The sequence below is a fragment of the Crocodylus siamensis genome, chromosome 1, assembly GCF_052110815.1.
Source record: "Crocodylus siamensis isolate JL-2025a chromosome 1, ASM5211081v1, whole genome shotgun sequence".
Taxonomy (NCBI): Eukaryota; Metazoa; Chordata; order Crocodylia; family Crocodylidae; genus Crocodylus; species Crocodylus siamensis.
In genome coordinates, this window is record NC_143395.1 from 299,413,372 (window position 1) to 299,428,160 (window position 14,789).

The window sequence follows — 14,789 nt, forward strand, 5'->3', positions numbered from 1 at the left end:
TATGAGCAATTCCATTGACTCATGTGATTTAAGTAATTTCAGTGCTCAAGAGCAGTAGTGTAACTAAGGCAGGGCAGTCAGGGACCAAGAATAACAGCTGCCCTTGTGCAAAAATAACAGCTGTGCATCATGCCATCAGCAACTGGAAGTTGCTGCTGCCTGCATGTGTTGCTGATGCTCCAGGAACCCAGCTGCTTGTAGCATATCTCTGGTTAAGAATTTTTCTTGGGCAAGGTGCTTGGGAGACCCAGGGTGCAGCTAGACCTGTTGCTTTTCATAGTTTCATAGTTAGTAGGGTCGGAAGGGACCTGAGCAGATTATCAAGTCCAACCCCCTGCCATGGCAGGAAAAAGTACTGGGGTCAAATGACCCCTGCAAGGTGATTGTCTAGCCTTGTCTTAAAGTCCCTCGGGGTAGAAGCCAGCACCACTTCTCTTGGAAGTTGGTTCCAGATCCTAGCCGCCCTGACAGTGAAATAGCGCCTCCTGATGTCTAATCTGAATTTACCCTCTGCCAGCTTGTAACTATTATTTCTAGTCACTCCTGGCAGTGCTTGGGGGAACAGGGACTCCCCCAGCGCCTGCTGGTCCCCTCTGACCAGTTTGTTACAGGCCACTACATCCCCCCCTCAGCCTTCTCTTGTGGAGGCTGAACAGGTTCAGGTTCTGTAGCCTCTCCTCGTAGGGCCTGCTCTGCTGCCCCCTGATCATGTGAGTGGCCCTCCTCTGGACCCTCTCCATGCTGTCCACATCCCTCTTGAAGTGCAGCACCCAGAACTGGACAACATACTCCAACTGCGGCCTGTAGAGGGGGAGGATCACCTCCTTGGACCTGCTTGAGATACATCTGTGGATGCATGACAAGGTACTGTTGGCCTTCCTGACTGCATCCCCACACTGCCGGCCCATGCTCATCTTGGCATCAGTGATGACTCCAAGGTCCTTTTCTGCCTCTGCACTGATGGGAAGGGAGTTCCCCAGCCTGTAGGTATGGTGCTGGTTCTTCCTCCCCAAGTGCAGCACCTTGCATTTGTCAGTGTTGAATCCCATCCTAGTCTTATCTGCCCTCCCCTGTAACCTGTCTAGGTCCAACTGTAGCCTATTCCTTCCATCTAGCATGCCCACATCCCCCCACATCTTAGTGTCATCAGCAAATTTGAACAGGGTGCTTTTTACCCCCTCGTCCAAGTCAATGATGAAGATGTTGAACAGTGCGGGCCTAAGGACTGAGCCCTGGGGACCCCACTGCCCACATCCCTCCAGGTCAAAAATGACCCATCCACCACCACTCTCTGTGTGTGGCCCTCCAGGCAGTTGGAGACCCATTTGACTGTGTAGGTGTCGACACCACAGTCCCCCAGGTTTTTAATGAGAACGGGGTGAGAGACAATGTCAAAGGCCTTCCTAAAGTCCAGAATGACTATGTCCACTGCTATCTCTGCAGCTAAGGATTTGGTGACCCGGCTGTAGAAGGCCACCAGGTTGGTCTGACAGGACCTGCTGCTAATGAACCTGTGGTTGCCCCTAAGCATAATCTCCCTTGCTGGCCCCTCATGGACATGTGCCAGAATAATTCTCTCAAAAAGCTTCTCCAGAACCGAAGTAAGACTAACTGGCCTATAGTTTTCTGGGTCCCCCTTCTTTCCTTTTTTGAAGATGGGAACCACATTGGCCCTCTTCCAGTCCTCTGCCACCACACCAGAGCACCGCAAGCTCTCGTACAGCCATGCCAGGAGTCCTGCAATGACCTCAGCTAATTCTCTCAGCACTCTGGAGTGGAGATCATCCGGACCAGCTGATTTAAATACATCCAGTTCCTCCAGAAGTTCCCTGACTAGATCCTCACTGACCCTTGGCCTAGGTGCGCCTCCCCTGGCACCCCAAGGGGCCCAGTGGGGGTGCTGATCCAGTCCCTGCTCAGGAAAATGGAGGCAAAGAAGTCTTTAAATAGGTTAGCTTTGTCGTCTGGTGTGACGACCAAATTTCCCAGCGTGTCTTGCAGGGGCCTCAAGTTACCCGGTACCTTCTTTCTGCCCCTTATGTATTTAAAAAAGGACTTCTTGTTGTCCTTGATCTGGGAAACTAGTCCCAGTTCCATCTCTGCCTTGGTCTTCCTGACCACCCCCCCGCAGCCCTGAGGAACCACAGTATAATCCTCCCTGGTGATGGCCCCTCCCTTCCATTGGGTGTACACCTCCCTTTTAGCTAGGAGACATTCCCAGATGCTTTTGGTGAGCCATGGGGGCTTTTGCGCCCTCCTGCCCCCTTTGATCCATGTTGTGATTACCTCCCGTTGAGCTTGGAGGATCGTCTCCTTAAGGAGCGACCACTCTTCTTGGACACCTGGCTCCCCTCTCCTCCAGGACCTCTGTGCTTCCCCGACTATTCTCCTTAGCTCATTGAAGTTTGCCCTCCTGAAATCTGGGGCTGCTGCCTTTCTGTAGGCCTTTGCCACCTCGCGCTGGATGGTGAATTCCAGCAGGCGATGATTGCTGTCACCCAGGTGGTCAAGCACCCACAGCCCCCTCACCAGGTCATTACCCAGGGCCAGCACCAGGTCCAACAAGGTATCTCCCCGGTGGGGCTGTGCACCTCCTGGGTTAGATGGAGGTCCTGCATTTGGGCTAGGAACCTACTTGAGTGGTCAGACCTGGCTGATTGCTCTTCCCAGCAGATGTCTGGAAAGTTCAGGTCACCCATGATGACCACATCCTTTGACCTAACTACCTCCGTGAGCTGACTTAAGAATTCCTGGTTTAGCTCTTCCCTTTGGTTGGGTGGTCTGTAGCAGACCCCCACCGTTAAGTCTCTTTCCCCTCTGCTTCCTTGTATTCTATCCCAGAGCACTTCAGTGTGCCCCTCCTCTGACTCAGTGCTATTTGATGAGGATGTATATTCCTCCTTAATGTAGAGCACCACACCCCCACCTTTCCTCCCTGTCCTGTCCCTCCTGTATAGCCTATAGCCCTTGATATTCACCGCCCAGTCGTGCATTGGGTCCCACCACATTTCAGTGAAACCCACTATGTCTGGGTTGGTGTCAGCTAGCAGGACGGTAAGTTCCTCCTGCTTGTTTCCTGTACTGTGAGCGTTTGTGTAGAGGCATTTGAGGCCTCCTGTAGATGTCTGCACTGGCCCCCTACTCTCAGCATTGCCCTGGCCCCTGTTGCTTACCTGTGTATATGTTCCGCTTGCCGGAACATTTCCATGAGCCAACCTATTGTCAGGTCATAAGGATCTACTAGTTTGCTTGGGGATCCAGTCAGAAGGTTTAAGAACTCCCAGGGAGGGAGAAGGCAGGCAAGCAAACAGTCTGTCTGTAATGTGCATGTCTATGCTGCTGAAATAACTAGGCTGACACTGGCATTGGGATTTTGCTGGTGGGGAAGAGTAATTATTTCTTCCTTTTCCTGGAGTCAAAAGAGCAAAAGGGTATTGATTTTGGACTATAGTTCTTTCTATCCAAAAATAATTCTGGCTAAAAATTATCTGTAAACAGAACTAGAGAGTATCCAACTCTTGTTACTCAAGCTGGAGAATGCAAGCATAAATTAGTCACTATCTGGAAAAATCCTGAAGCCCCACTAAAGTGTCTGGGTAAACTGCAGCTGTAGCAGTGGCAGCAGCTACAGCAGCAGCTGTAGCAGCATTTACAATACCAGCAGCACTGGTTACAAAAGAGCAGTGTGAGGAGGAGCAGCAGTTTGTCTTACATCTAAGAACAACAAAAGGTTGCTTGCAACCCATTGCAACCCATTGTGGGCCACCAGTTCCTTCTGCAATGCCCCAGCCTTCCCTGCTCAGTGGTACTCTCGCAGCCCCTACTAAAGACTCAGCTTACCATAGCTATTAATTGCCACTGATTTCTGTTGCCAGTTTCCAAGGAACCACCAGAGTTAGTGACTCTGGAGTAGTTCTGTCATATTACTACCATCAGGTAAGATATTGAGTAGGTCCACTGCCATCAAGTATCCAACCTGGTTAAAACAATTTGCCTCCAAAAATAAATTTTGGAGGGAGAATTGGATTGTGAGGTCTTGGCAGATATTCAAAGACTTCCAAGTGCCACCATTGTGAGGAACCCTGTAGTTAGGACAAGTTGTTACTTTTGTCTGCTGTCTGATATTTGGAAGGCCCTCCCCAGTCATTGACATGTTTTACCCTATTCAAGTTACTTTATGAGAAACAGCCTTGAGGGGTAGTGGATCTTCTATATGGATCATGGCAGGAACAGGACATAAAGATATAGAGTGTGGTTCAATATGTCCTGAGTTCTGGCAGAGGCTGGATTTGATGAGGGCATATACACAGGAAAACCTCAAAGCTGTGCAGCAGGCCCAAGACCAATAGCATAATAAAAATGTTCAGCTCCAGGTCTATCAGCACAATGTCCAATGAATGGTATAGTCCAATTTTACAGGTCCTGACACCAACTAGGACAATTCGCTTCTTAATTGAGATTTACCAGTTAAATGATTCTTAATCAATGCCCTAGTTGACGAAAGGAGGGGAGAGTCCAAATACCCTTCATGTGACAAAAGGCTATTGGTGAATTTCATTGGCCACAAAAGCCAACAGCTTTTGTGTGGGGGCTCTTTCAGTTCCAGACACCTCTTTGATAAAGTAAAAACATATGTAGAGTAGGCCTGTGTGAAGCCGCAAATATTCACTTCAGATTCGGCTGATTCAGAGGGACAGCGATTCAATTTGGTGATTCAATCACTGTCCCAATTTGATTCGGCCGAATTGGATCCAAAGATTTGGCACCGCTTTGGAGATTCGGCTATAGACTAAACAGGCAGCAGTCCTTGATGCTGGAAGTCTGGTAAGTCTGTTGTGGTGGGGGGGAGGGAAAGGGCATGGAGGGGTTCAGATCAACGCCCCCATAGTGAGGGAGGGATTGGGGCTGGGACAAGCACTGCCCAGGGAGGGGGTGGGGCAGCTCACGCCATTGTGTGCTGCTGGTCTGCGAGCTGCTTGTGTGGTGGCTTGTCTGGCAGTTCTCACTGCTGTTCCTGCCACTAGTCCAGGAGGGCATCAGGTGGGGGCAAATGCACCAGGATCTGTGCAGGGTGGAGCTGTGCCAAACAGAAGGCAGAAGGCACTGGGAGCCACTGCCCCTGTGCTGCCTCTGGACAAGCCCCAATCTGGAGGCACATGCCTCTACCCCCTGCATGCCCTGCTGCTGCTCACCCAGCTGGGGCAAAGCCAGCTGGGTGAGCGGCAGGGGGGGCATAGCCCTCTCTACCAGTGCCTTCCACTTCTGTCCAGCACAGTCCTGGCCCCACCAACCATGTGCAGACCCTGGGCCACATGCCCCTGCCCTATGTGCTCCCGGACTGGCAGCAAGAACAGTGGCAAGAGCCACCCCACCCCCTCCCTGGGTGGTGTTTGCCCCAGCCTGGGTCCCAGCCCCAGCTCCAGTCCCAGCCTCAGCCCTAATCCCTCCCTGGCTGTGGGAGTGTTGATCTGCCCCCTCCCATGCCCCTTCCCTCCCCCTCCACCCCCCACAACAGACTTACCAGCTGGAGGCATCTGTGTCCTGTCCAGCATGGTGAGGACTGCTGCCTGTTTAGTTTATGGACGAATATCCAAAGCGGCACTGAATCTTATCCAAATCGATTCAGAGGCTTCCAATTTGATTCAGACCTTTTAATTGGTCTCCCAATTCGATTCAGAGATTTGGCCACCAAATTGGGCTGAATCTGCTCCAAATCAAATCGGCTACTGAAGCTTCACATAGCCCTAACGTATAGTCTCCAGTACATGCCACTAAATGGAACATCTATGAAACTATGAAAATACAAATGACTAAAAGTCTTTCCGTCTCAGGGACAAAAATATACTGCAATCAAGAAATGCCTTGCTATTGCAAGGGCTACTGAAGCCCCCTTTACTTTTGTCATGGATCTTGTTCCACTGGTGTGTTTATAGGTTTTAGGAAGCCAGTCTAATGACTTACTGGTACCTGTCCTTGCAGCCTCTGGTCTGGGACTGCTCAGCTCAGTGTGGACTTCTCTCAGGTAGAACAAGTCTGAGAGCAGAAGACTAGGCATTTAAGAATGTCTCTCTGATCCCACTTTTGTTACATGAGGTAGGGGAGACATGCAGAGCCGTATGTGCCCCTTTAAAGGCTTGGGGGAAAAGGTGGAATAATTTTATATAATTATTAAAAATTGGCTAAAGTAAAAAACCTAGATCAAAAAAATGTCTATACTTTACAACAGTTTGGGTCCAGATCCAAACTTTATGGTAAATTTAACTGGCATATTATCAAATCTCTTTGTACAGTCATCTGATATTTTCTTAATTTGTGGTGCAATGTAACCACCATTTCAGACTTCTTTTAGGATTATATTCTCCTCCCATAGAGCCCTCATCAATGCAGGTGCATTGAGTAGTTTGGGATGGGCTTGAAGACTATCTGGTCCCTGAGTCAGGAGGGACTCGTGTCAACATGGCTCGTTGACTAGTTAGATATGACAGGTTGGAGTTCCTTGGGACTCTGACTGGAGTGGTGTAGAGAAAGTTCAGGGGATTGACAGGGAAATGAAGGATGACTGAAATTTCACGGGTATTTTTTTTTTTTTGGGAGAAATCTGCAAGATAGAATCAAGGAAAAGGGTTTGAGAGAATATTAAATAAGGGGGGGGGGAAGAAAGCCACAGTGAGAGTGCAGACAGAAGTAACTTGAAATGTTTTCTTTATAAAGAAGTTTAAAAAATGTATAGTTTCAGCTACAGGACTTATGAACAATCCCAGATGGAGCACCTCAAAATAGCTTAATGCAGACATAGGAATGGCTTTCCAGCCAGGAGGCAATACAGGAGGCTGAAGAGCCTGTGGTTTTATTCCCACTCCCTGCAAAGGGTGTGGAGGAGAGCAAACTGTTATGGGGAGAGGGAAGAGCAGAGAATGGCTTTAGGAGTGGAAGAGAAATGTCAGCAGGGGTGTGGCTGCGGGCAGGGAGGGGTAATGTCTGGGTGGAGAAGTCTTTGGTAGTGGCAGAGGCTCCCTGGTCTCTTCCTGCTGGAAGTCCAGCTCTCCAGTCCAAATCTCCCAAACCTCTCATCTTCCCCTCTCGCTGAAGCAGATGTTGAGGGGACTGGGGCTGGAGAGTCTGGCACTAGTGCCAGCAGTGGCCTTCTGGTGAGGCGGGGATAGCAGGTGCATGTAGGGGCAGGGGGGTGAAGATAGTATAGGGCCCTAGTAGGGATCCAGAAGTGCTTCAAGTGCCAAAGCAAGCAGGACCCAGGAGTTGGATCCAGGAGTGGGACCCCACAGCTGGACAGTTTGGCAGGCTGCCTGTCAGCTGCCATACTGTCCATCCCACTGTCCCTCTGCCCACCATGAAAGGTGGGGGGAGCAGAGTACTGTGGGATTCTGGAGGACCTATGGGTCCCCAGTCCATGTGCAGACATATAAAGAACAATTCTTCAAACTAGTACCTTATTTCAAGATGTGCTGTTTTGGAGCTCTTCAGCCACTTTTGGAACATTTCAAAGGCCACACACAGCTGTCTTTTTAAAGTGTTTCAAAGGTGCTTGAAACAATCCATAGGTTCTCTTTCTCTGCATCCTGAATTGCTTTTGCAACGTTTCTCCCTTTAGAAGGTTTCATGATGGCTTCCTATGGAGTTTAAGACAAGAATTGGGCAGGGTGATGAAAATGAATGGGGTGCTAGCGTCACATGCTGGGTACACATCAGCCTTTTGTTCCACCCTCTTTTCTAGACCTATCTGATTTTCTTCCCTAGTCTTTTTATAATACATACACAATTGACACATGACCTGACACAAATCTAATTCTTTTTCTTTATTTCTATGCTTTCCTTGTTTCAGAAATCAGCAGGCCATATTTCCCATCTGGTATAAATGGGCATACCATTGTAGTGGTCAGTGGAGCTCCTTCAGTTTTCAGCAGCTGAGGTTGTGATGCTAATCTTGCAGGTATATGTATTTTGGCTTGCTTGCCTAGCAATTAGAAAATAGCATGGGAGGAAGTTTTCCTTCTGCAACGTTAGCTGCAGTTAATGGCTTAGTTGGCTCTTAACCAAAGTGTAATGCTGTGGCTGCCCATAACAAATGTTTGCCAATAACTGTAAAGTTAGGTTGTTTTTTTCCCCCCCTACATGGGCAGGAGTAGTACATTGTAGATTTATGAAAAATCAAACTATTCTGATAGAGGATTAACTCTTTTGGCTGAAATGACAGTAACTACATAAATGTTTTCATTAAACTTAGCCAATTGACTAAATTTAGGAACTTATAAAATCCAAAGCTCGATCCCCACATGGAGTTGAACTAGTTTAACTGAAGTCATAGTTTTACATCAATTTAGTTAAACTGCTGCAATGTCATATTCCTAACCCTGGTTTATATAATTTCAGCTTGTACTGGTAAACCTACAACTGTAAGTTAAAATGATTTATCCAGTTTTACCCCATCGTCAATATAAATTGCCCATACCAGTTGGTTTGTAATTAGTAAATATAAGCAAGTAAAACTAGTACAGATATTGAAGATGAGAGGGTAAAGAAGTGTTATCTAAAAATCTGGACAGACAGGAAGGGAAGGTTTAGGAAATTATGACTATTCCTGTGAGGCAGAACATGTTAGAAGAGGGATGAGTACCAGGGAAGGAATGCATAGATGGATGAAAATGCTGAGTGGACTATATTTATCATGTTGTTTTAATTAGCAATTGGTGGGGTGAAAATTCAAAGCTAAACAAAGGAACCTCATTATTAATAGCAATGAAAAAATCATAATTGGGGAAAGGCAGTGAGCATAACAAGGCCTATAATCTACAAACGTAATACTTTTAATGTTATTAATAGTTACTGTTGTTGGTGTAGCAACATGCCCACAGCTATTGTCCAAGGCAAATGCAAACATAATAAAGTGATAGTACTTACTGAAATGAATTTGCCGATAAGACAAGAAACAGGAAATGAATGCAGGCAGAAGAACACGGGTAACGAGTAGATGATACTGATTTGCATAAGCATCTGCCACAATACACCTGTTGCCTCCCTTCTACAGGCTGTTGAAGTCATTGCAATAGGGGATAGTTTTGAAGGAAGACAGTACAGCATTTCTGTGGATTAGCTTTAGTAAGCTCCATCATTGCAAAGGAACAATCACGATCAGTATTATTTGACAGTTTATATCACTGTGAAGTCCAGGCTGAGTCAAGGTCTCTTCTACAGTGATAATAATAATAATAATAATAATAATAATTGAATGCATAATCACTTGTATAACAGCTTGCATGTATTCGTGTTTTGATACTACAACAACGGATGCTATTTGGGTAGAGCTAGTGTCCTTCACCACTCATTTTCTGGTGAAGGACCTTAAAAGTGAGGACAAGAGTTTGTGTCTGATACAGCAGTGTAGGAGGATCTAGTGAAGGGATGCAAAGACAAGTGTGATGTGGTTGAATGATGAGCCAAGATAATGATCTACATGGCAGCATTCTGACTAAATATAAGCTGGGTAAGAAGGCTAGAGAGGTGTAATTGTTGTAGTCACTATTCAAGATGGAGAAATCTTGGACAAAAGTTTTGGTTATGTTCATAGAGGGGAATCTTTGAGAAGTAATATGGAAAGAAATGAGAAAAGTGAGACACTTTAGATGTGGAGACCTAGAGAATAAATTAAATGAAAGCTGGGACATTAGGAGATTCAAATCAATATGGAGAGTCTAGTGTTTGTTCCTGTGGGCTTGTTTATACTCTAGGTATGAGAGTGGGATCTATAGCAAGCAAAACAGGTTCCGGTGTACCTAGGCATGCCATAGCAGATCCACCTTCCTATGGGGTAAGGACACTGAAGGACAGGCTGGGGATACAGGCAGACCTGGACACACCCACAGGGTGGGCAGACCAAAGCCTGATGGTTTTCAATGTAGAGAAGTGCAGGGTGCTCCACCGTAGGAAAAACCAGCATCCTACCTATAAACATGTGGGGTCTTGTTTAACCACAAGACGAACATGAGCCATGAGTGCGATGCCACAGCTGGCAAAGCAAAACAAACTCTGGCATGCATCCACTGATGCATCTCAAGCAAAACCAGGGACGTCATCCTCCTGCCTTATTCAGCCTTAGTGAGGCTTCAGTTGAAGTACTGCATCCGGTTTTGGGCCCCTCACTTCAGGATAGATGTGGATAAGCTTGAGAGAGTCCAAAGAAGAGCCATCTGCATGATTAAAGGCCAAGAGAGCAAGCCTTATGAGGAGAGGCTGAGGGACATGGGACTCTTCAGCCTGAAGAAAAGGAGGCTCAGGAGGGACTTACTGGCAGCCTATAAGTACATAAGGGGTGTGCATTAGGATATGGGATAATGCCTGTTTACCAGAGCACCCCAAGGGATAATTAGGACTAATGGCCACAAACTTCTGGAAAGCAGATTTAGGCTGCACATAAGGAAAAGCTTCTTTATAGCCCAAGTGTCCCCCAGAGTTGGTGCAAGCACCTACTCAGGATTCATTCAAAAGGTGTTTGGTTGCTTATCTTGCTGGGATCATTTGATCCCAGCAGACTTCCTGCCTGTGGCAGGGGGGCTGGAGTCAATGACCTTCCAGCACCTTAATATTTATGAGCTCTATGAAAAAACCACTGTTCATATTCTTTAAAATCATTATTAATGACAGAAACCCCCTCCCCCCCGCCCATCATTTTATCCATGAAATTTTTAAGATTTTCAAAAGAGTTCCCATGGATGAAACAGGAGCTGAACACCTTAAAAAAATCCGGTCTTCTAAGTCTATGTAGGATAGGCTTTATCCTGTGCTAAAATATAAGAATAACCCCCCGCCCCCCTCAAATTCTTACATTTCTAGCCAAACCACCATGGCCAGGCTTAGAAAAGAAATGTTTAATGGAGCATTATGAAACAAAACAAGATCTGTCCTAGTATTTTCTCATTGAAGTTCTGTGTTCCTCTAAAATTTCCTAGTGGGATTAAATAGTACAATATATTGTTACTAATTTTGAAGCAGAACATCCCAATCAAATACCTTGAAGGCTTTTACACCCCATAGTGTACATAATGAAAATGTTAAAAATGAGAAAACAGTATACTTGATGTAACTAGCTATTATACTTCCTTTAACAAATGCCATATGGTTTGGAAGTGAATAGGGATGTAGAGGAATATACATCTGTGTTCTGGATCTACATGGGAGTGAATAATGCCCTTATTGTGAAAACCTCTTTATCTTTTTCTGGATGACCTGGATAAATTTAAGGGCATGACACATTTTAGGGAAAAGAAAACTCGATTAATATGAGAGATTTACAATCCTACACACTGAGAAACACTAATCAGCCAAAGAAATCATACAAGCTGGGCCCGCACTGTTCAATTTCTTTATTAGTGACTTGGACGATGGAGTGAAAAGCAGCCTGTTTCAATTGGCTGATGATACCAAGATTTGGGGTGAGGTGGGCATGCTAGTAGGGAAGGACAGATTACAGCAGGACCTGGACAGGTTACAGGGGTGGGTTAATGAAAATAGGATGGGTTTCCTAGTGCAGGCTGCTGCACTTGGGCAGTAGGAACCAGCAGCACACTTATAAGCTGAGAAACTCCCTTCTCGAGAGCACAGTGGCCGAAAGAGATCTTGGAGTCATTACTGACTCCAAGATGAACATGGGCCGACAATGTGAGGTCATGGTCAGTAAGGCTAACTGTACTTTGTGCATCCACAGGTGCATCTCAAGCAGGTACAAAGAGGTGATCTCCCCCTCTACGTCACACTGGTTAGGCCACAGCTGGAGTACTGTATCCAGTTCTGTGCGCCCCATTTCAGGAGGGATGTGGACAACATTGAAAGGGTCCAGCGGAGGGCCACCCGCATGATCCGGGGACAACAGGGCAGACCCTACAATGAGAGACTGCGGGACCTGAACCTGTTCAGCCTTCACAAGAGAAGGCTGAGGGGGGAACTGGTGGCCATCTATAAACTCATTACGGTGGACCAGCGGGGTTTGGGAGAGACCTTGTTCCCCGAGTGCCCCCCAGGGTAACAAGGAATAACGGCCATAAATTGCCAGAGAGTAGTTTTAGACTAGACATCCGAAGGCACTACTTCACAATCAGGGTGGCTAGGATCTGGAGCCAACTTCCAAGGGAAGTGGTGCTGGCTCCTACCCTGAGGGTCTTTAAGAAGAGGCTTGATACCTATCTGCCTGGGGTTTTCTCTCCTGCCCAGGGCAGGGGGTTGTACCTGATGATCTACAAGGTCCCTTCCAACCCTACTTCTATGAATCTATGGAAGTTAAATAATAAAAGTTGAGTTTTCTCTTTGCTTTCTGGCTTGTAGCATTTTAGAGTTTATGTTTTCAAGCTTTTCCCTGATAGCAGAAGGGAAACAAACTAAGTTTTTCTTTTAAGATTATTATCATCACATAATTATTATGGTTTCAAGAGATGGGGCTTTAGACAAAAGCACAAATTATTGCAAGACTTTTTATAAAATTACAAGTGTTGACAACTTTCTTATATCAGACTTCAAAATTCTTTCTGTTTAATGTTTTCTCGATGTTTATGTCATTCCAATTTTTTGCATAGTTACATAGGGCTCTTTAATTAACAGATGTAAAGGGGATTATTTCTCTTTATGCCTCCCTCCCACACTCCACCCGCCTCTGGGCAATGAAATGGCCTTTTCTGTTGTCAACTACACTATTCATAAGAACTTTAAAAATCAAGGGTGTCAGGTTAGCATGAGTAATAGTCTGACCCAGTGAAAGGGACTGGAAATGTATAACGCTAAATTGCCCAGTTTGTTTGTTTTCTTTTGAGAACCATTCTCAATCTTGACTGCAAGTGAAACTCACTTTAGCTGTGGTTTCACTGGTGTAAGTTTTCAAGAGTCAGTATTAGTTCTTGTTTACTTTTAGTTCATCTCTTCTGCTGGAGCAATTTCAGTTCCCATTACTTGTTCTTTCCATCTTAAAAAAAAGGAATCCCAGATTGAAAAAAAAAATTGAGACCATGATTTGCAGCTTAGAGCTCTCTTTTTGTGGGAGTACTTTATAAACATGGATCAGTTCTTGTGATCACGGTGACCTGAAGGAACAGGTATTATTCACCGTCTCATTTGGAAGAACTCATTTGTGGACATAAGTCTGCTCATTTGGTAGATATTTAGGGTTTTCCAAATGTCATATGATTCTACTGAATAAGACACTAATGTAAAACTTGTTTGGCCTACATCAGCTGTAAGGTTATTGTACATCAGCTACTAATTCCAGGGGCATCAGCATATATGGGATTAAACACCAATTGTTTTATCTTGGCTTTACAACAATGTTAACAAATGAAGAATAATAAGCAGGGATCCTGGTTTTCTCCGATTAACAAATGTCCCCAATTTTCAGATTAAAAAAACGTAACCCAAAATCCACATTTTCCCATGATTTTATTTTATAGTGGTGTTTCATTTTAGTCACAGAAAAATGGATTTTGGTTGCTTTTTTTAATCTGAAAATCGGGGATTTTTTTTTATCAAAGAAAACCAGGATCCCTGATAATAAGCGTGCATCACTGTTGAAATAAAAGGGCTCTTATTTTGGAATAAAAACAATTAGCCTCTAGCCAGTTCAGTTTCTGTCTTTCCCTAAAAGTAAAGTTTCCCTCACAAAAGGCTTTCAATAGATGGTTACTTCGGGGAGAAAAAGAACCTATACATGAAACCAGAAATTATGAAAAATTTCTGCTTGTTGAATGCAGGCTTACACTTTCATATCCTTAGACTCAGCAATACAAACGTGTATGTGTGTGTGTGTGTAAGGCAATTTAGAATCATCACACTTGTGATTTAGGCAATGTTAGTACCTTATTTGTTCATATTTCTTCACCTTTCAAAGAGAACAAGCAGCTTGCACAGGTCAGAAATAGAACCTGGCACCCCGGCCCCTGTTCTACTTTTTCTCCCTTAAGGCGTTCAGGTGACTGAAACTTCCTCAGGGAAACAAATGAATGCACAGAAAGTGACCCACTAAATCTCCAGGCCAAGAAGTGGAAGAACTGGAATAGAAAGAACATTGTGAACTCATTGGAATCAATGTAAACATCTAGGTCTAGATTATGTTCGGTGTACCAGAGGTCTCAAATTATGCAATTAGCTGGGGGCATAGTCCCTATTCCATCAGGGGAAGTACAAAGCACTCTCACTTGTTCTACGAGTCTCTGGAATCAGGTCTTACTCTGTTTTGCAGAATCACAGGGCTTTCACGTTCTGCTTGTAGACCCAGATCCTGTTCAGCTCAGTGGGCATGGCTACACATGATGCTACATTGCCATAGCGATGCACTATAATGGCATAGCTCATCACTACGGCGACATAGTGTTAGCAGGCACAAACTGTGGTGCCGACACTATGTTACTGTAGCAATGAGCTACCTCACTACAGTGCATTGCTAGAGTGATGTAGCTGCTAAAAGTAATTGTGTGCCGCTGGGAAGATGCGGGTTATTTTTTGCAGCTACATTGCCATAGTGATGCACGATAATGAGTAGGGCTGTGCAAAACAGCTATGTTTTGATACCGTTTTGGATTTGGCTGTTTTGGAGGACAGTGATTCGTTTTGGTGTTTGAGATCACTGTTCCGTTTCAATTCGGCCACATCTTTTTTGGAGTTCCGACACAGTTTCGTTAATTTGGCCATAGGACAGAATGGGGAATCATTAAAATGCCTATAACTTTGTCATTTCTTGCCTGATCAGATGAAAATTATAGGGATGGTAGCCCCTTCTGAGGGCATGGATTCTGCAAAGT